The sequence below is a fragment of the Bos indicus genome, chromosome 8 (assembly GCF_029378745.1).
Source record: "Bos indicus isolate NIAB-ARS_2022 breed Sahiwal x Tharparkar chromosome 8, NIAB-ARS_B.indTharparkar_mat_pri_1.0, whole genome shotgun sequence".
In the NCBI taxonomy this organism is placed as follows: domain Eukaryota; kingdom Metazoa; phylum Chordata; class Mammalia; order Artiodactyla; family Bovidae; genus Bos; species Bos indicus.
Window position 1 is genome coordinate 64,828,513 of NC_091767.1, and position 5,806 is coordinate 64,834,318.

Below are 5,806 nucleotides of genomic sequence, written 5' to 3' on the forward strand. Positions count from 1 at the left end.
GTCTTCTCCAGTGCTTCCCACTATCCTGGGCACTCTTATTTGTGGCTTCAACCACCACTCCCAAATCTATATCTCTACTCTGTCCTTGCAGATGCCTCCAGATATCTTCACCTGGATAACCCATGGGTACTCCAAATTTAACATACAAAACCCAAATCTGCATCCAAATGTTTCCCTCCTGTCTTCCCAATTTCTGTAAATGGCTCCTCCATCCACCCAATCAGCCAAGCTATACTATTATTGCAAATCTCTGGACAGAAAAAATTCATTTATTTCCCATCGTTCTCCAAATTTAACATTCATTGGAATCATCTGGAAAGCTAATTAAAGCACAGTTTCCTGAGACTCATGCCCAGAAATTCTAATTCAACGGTCTGGAATGGGATCTATGAATTTGCAATTCTAACAAGCTCACAGGTGACAGCAGGGCTGTTGGGCCAGGGTCCACAGTTTGAGAACCACTGCCCTAGATAATGAAAAAAACATAGACACATTTCTGTGAGCCGTCAAATCCCTACTCGGTGAGCAATCATTGCCGAAGAATGAAGGCCCAGGAAGTAAATCTCCTCTGGAGAAACAATCTCTGCATCAACCAGAGACAGGATGAATTAATGAAATGGCATGGGATTTAATTATTCCTTCATTCATCAACCATGTTTTGAGTGCCTACGCTCTGCTCGGCACAGTACAAGGCGCTGAGCTATACAATGCTGGATAAAAAAATGACATAATCCAAGTTTTAACAAGTGAACTCAGGCACTCTATTGAGACTGTAAATTGGGAATCATAATGCCATTGCGTAGGCTTTATGAGAGATATCAAAAAGAAGACTTATAGTAAGTGCCTAGTTCAGTGCCTGGAGCATTGATTCTCAATAAGGATAATGAACAATTGGTAACTAGAAGATACTAAGAACAGGTGGCAAGAATACACAGAAGAACTGTACAAAAAAGATCTTCATGGCCCAGATAATCACGATGGTGTGATCACTGACCTAGAGCCAGACATCCTGGAATGTAAAGTCAAGTGGGCCTTAGAAAACATCACTATGAACAAAACTAGTGGAGGTAATGGAATTCCAGTTGAGCTATTTCAAATCCTGAAAGATGATGCTGTGAAAGTGCTGCACTCAATATGCCAGCAAATTTGGAAAACTCAGCAGTGGCCACAGGACTGGAAAAGGTCAGTTTTCATTCGAATCCCAAAGAAAGGCAATGCCAAAGAATGCTCAAACTACCACACAATCGCACTCATCTCACATGCAATGCTCAAAATTCTCCAAACCAGGCTTCAGCAATATGTGAACCATGAACTTCCAGATGTTCAAGCTGGTTTTAGAAAAGGCAGAGGAACCAGAGATCAAATTGCCAACATCTGTTGGATCATGGAAAAAGCAAGAGAGTTCCAGAAAAACATCTATTTCTGCTTTATTGACTATGCTAAAGCCTTTGACTGTGTAGATCACAATAAACTGTGGAAAATTATGAAAGAGATGGGAATACCAGACCACCTGACCTGCCTCTTGAGAAACCTGTATGCAGGTCAGGAAGCAACAGTTAGAACTGGACATGGAACAACAGACTGTTTCCAAATACGAAAAGGTGTACATCAAGGCTGAGTATACAAGGCTGTATATTGTCACCCTGCTTATTTAACTTATATGCAGAGTACATCATGAGAAACACTGGGCTGGAAGAAGCACAAGCTGGAACCAAGATTGCCAGGAGAAATATCAATAACCTCAGATATGCAGATGACACCACCCTTATGGCAGAAAGTGAAGAGGAACTAAAAAGCTTCTTGATGAAAGTGAAAGAGGAGAGTGAAAAAGTTGGCTTAAAGCTCAAGATTCAGAAAACTAAGATCATGGCATCTGGTCCCATCACTTCATGGGAAATAGATGGGGAAACAGTGGAAACAGTGGCTGACTTTATTTTTTTGGGCTCCAAAATCACTGCAGATGGTGACTGCATCCGTGAAATTAAAGGATGCTTACTCCTTGGAAGGAAAGTTATGACCAACCTAGATAGCATATTCAAAAGCAGAGACATTACTTTGCCAACAAAGGTCTGTCTAGTCAAGGCTATGGTTTTTCCAGTGGTCATGTACGGATGTGAGAGTTGGACTGTGAAGAAAGCTGAGTGCGGAAGAATTGATGCTTTTGAACTGTGGTGTTGGAGAAGACTCTTGAGAGTCCCTTGGACTGCAAGGAGATCCAACCTCTTGCCTGAGGAGACAGATCCAAAAAGATATTGCTAAGACTGATGTCAGACTACAACCTATGTTTCCTTCTAAAGGTTTTATGGTTTCCAGTCTTATATTTGCATCTTTAGTTCATTTTGAATTTATTTTTGTAGATGGTATGAGAAAATATTCTAACTTCATTCTTTCCCATGTAGTTGTCCAGTTTTCCCAATACCACTTATTGAAGAGACTGTTTTCCTCATTGCATAGTCTTGCCTCATTGTTGTGGATTAACTGACCATAGGTACATGGGTTTATTTCTAGGCTTTCTCTTCTGTTCCAAAGATCCCTGTGTCTGTTTTTGTGCCAGCACTATGCTGTTTTGAATGTTAATGTCAGTATGCTTGATGTCCCAGAGGGACTCATTTTTAAAAATTTTTTTCCTTTTCGCTGTTATGATTAGGCGATTTCCACTAGTCTGTCCTCCAGATCAGGATTCCCAGGTGGCCCCTAGTGGTAAAGAACTCACCTGCCAACACAGGAGACATAAGAGATGCGGGTTTGATCCCTCCTCCAGGGAAGATCCCCTGGAGGAGGGCATGGCAACCCATTCCAGTGTTCTTGCCTGGAGAATCCCATGGACAGAGGAGCCTGGTGGGCAACAGTCCAAAGGGTTGCAAAGAGTCAGGCATGACTAAAGCAACTTAGCAGGCAGGCATCTTCCAGATACTTATGTATTCTTTTGTATCACCTAATCTGTCTTTAATCCCTTCTAGTATGTTTTTCTTTTCACTTATTATATTCAGCCTCTGACTGGTTCTTGTTTATATTTTCTAGTACTTTGCTGAATTCCTCACTGTGTCCATCTATATTTTTCCCAAGTTCAGTTAGTATTCTTATCACTATTGCTTCAAAGTCTTTATCAGTATTTGTCTCTCTTCCATTAGGGATTTTTTTCAAGAACTTTATCTTGGTCTTTTGTTTGAAACATATGCCTCTGTTTTCTCATTTTGCTTACCTTTCTTTGTTTGTCTCTATGAAATTAGGTGAAACAGTTACCTATCCTAGTCTTGAAGGCATGACCATTTGTGGGGGGTGTCCCCAGGTGATCTGCGGGTCTCCAATGGCTTTAGTGGGAAAGCTGGATCTGAAGTGAGAGTGTGGGCCATATCTCCCCCCAGGTTGCACCAGCAGTCACCACCTTGGTGGGAGGGAGGGCTGGAGACACTGGGCTCTAGAGCCAGAGCCAAGTGTCAGTAGAAGTTTCTCCAGGCTCAGTGGCAGTCCCTGCCCTGTGGCCCTATCATGGACAGGGCCAAGGGGGCTGGAGCAACAGCCAAAAGGAAATCTCCACCTTGGTTGGAAGCCTGGTTGGGGCCTGAGGGCTTGGGGCGGCACTTCTGAGCCAGTGGCTCAGACAGTTAAGAATCTGCCTGCAGTGTGAGAAATGTGGGTTCGATCCCTGGGTTAGGAAGATTCTTCTGGAAAAGGGAATGGCTACCCACTCCAGTATTCTTCCCTGGAGAATTCCATGGACAGAGGAGCCTGGCAGGCTACAGTCCATGGAGTCACAAAGAGACGAACACAACTGAGTGACTAATACTTCTGAGCTGGTTCCACTTTGTCCCCAGTGTTTGGGCATGGTTAGAGGCTGAGTTGAGGTCAGAGAGTTTGGAGCCAAAGTGCTTGGAGCCACACTACTGAGCTGGTTTTTTTCTCCCCAGTGTAAGTGCAGGCCAGCAGTGGCAGTCTCCAGCCTGTGTAGGGGCAGGGCCAGACTGAGCTGATTCATATCCCTCCAAGTGCAGGCACACTCACCAGCTGTGGTGGCCTCAGCCTTAACAGAGAGCTGCGGTGGAGCAGGAAATGCTGGAGCCGAAGCCTCGGGTTGGGTGAGGGGCAGGCCTAGGGGGTCTTGGCAGGCCCTCAGAGGGCCAGGCAGGTTTCAATTTGCTGCCTCCACACTAGGACTGGGAGCAAGCAAGTCTGTGCGCATGATCTTTAAGAGTGGAGTCTCAGTTTCTTACAGCCCTCAGGCAGCCCCACTGGTTTCCAAACTGTTTCATCTTCCCAGTGTTGAACCCCAGGGTTGGGATGCCTAATATGGGGTAATATAGGGCTCTAATCCCTCACTCCATAGGGAGGATCCCCAAGCCTGTGATACCCCGTACGGTTCTGCATCACCAGGTAGGGGTGTGAGTCCCGACTAGATCACGTTTCCTTCCCTCCTACCAGACTCTGTGGCTTCTTTATAGCCTTGGTCACAGGAGAGTCATTCTGCCAGTTTTCCTGTCATTTTCAGTAATAGTTGCTCCATATGTAGTTGTAGTTTTTTATGAGTTCATTATGGAAAGGTCAGGCCAGGGTCTTCATACTCCTCTGTCTTGATCCTATCTATTGTAGGTTCTAGATTTTAATCAACAACCATATAAGATTGATGTAATATGCATTTAGAAAAGAGAGAATGAGGCCACAGGTCCTGCAAGGAACAGGTAAACCTGTGGAAGCCTTATGGCAATGTTTCCAATCTTGGTTGCATATTAGTATCACCTAGGGAATCTTTTAAACATCTAATGGCCTGACTGTCCACAAGACCAATTAAATATAAATCTCTGGGGCTAGAACCTAGGTTTCAGTAATGTTTAAATACCCCCAGGTGTGTTCAATGTGTAGCAAAAATGGAGAACCACTGCCTAAGAACTCCTGTATTTTCTTGCTCTCAGTAGGTCTTGGGAGTCCTGGCTTATGAGGGGCTTCCTGGTCCTTACAACAAGGCTAGTCCCCAGGAAAGACATCAGTGTTCATTGGCTTCCAGTATGAGCACAGCTGTATTCAGATTTTAAAATACTTTTGAAATGGATCAGGACTAGAAATGAGTTTGGCCACTGGATGAATATAGGGAGAAATAGCTGAAAGAAGATATGAGTTAGAATATTTGGGTTCTTGGTGAGGTCTGTCATCCAACAGCTGTGTGATCTTAGGTTACTTTTCTCTGAGCCTCAGGTTCCTCATGGCTCTGCCTCTCTGTGATGCTTTTAGGATTAAATGAACTAAAACACATGGAAAGAGCTTTGTGAAATGTAAGGTACTATATAAATATCATTATTTTTTGTGACTAATAATATGAAGAATGTGCTCAGAGAAAGATGATATCTGAGGAAGACATAAGAAAAGGTTGAATTACCTTCTCATAGGAGACCCAGGCCTCTGGATGGACAGGGAAAACTAAGTATTCAATACAGGGCAAATTCATGGACTGAAATGAAAAGCAAGTTGACACGCTAAACATGGAACACTTCTTTCTCAGAAATCCAGAGAAGAGACTCTGAGAAAGATCTTCCATTTGCTTTTCTGATGGCTTCCAGGAATTTATCCCAAAGTGGTGATGTCCCAGAATAAATAGGTTTTCTTCTCATAATTATGCCAAAGTTTCTGAGAATGGGCTGAGTACAAGACTGAATTCATTACTGAGATTGCTTGCAGTTTAACTGAGGTCCCAAGGAGGTGGTCTCTATGTTATCAAAAAAGAATCCTTGCAGACAGCTTTTTGGGCTTCTCTGGTAGCTCAGCTGGTAAAGAATCCCCTTGCACTGCAGGAGACCTCGGTTCCATTCTGGGTCGG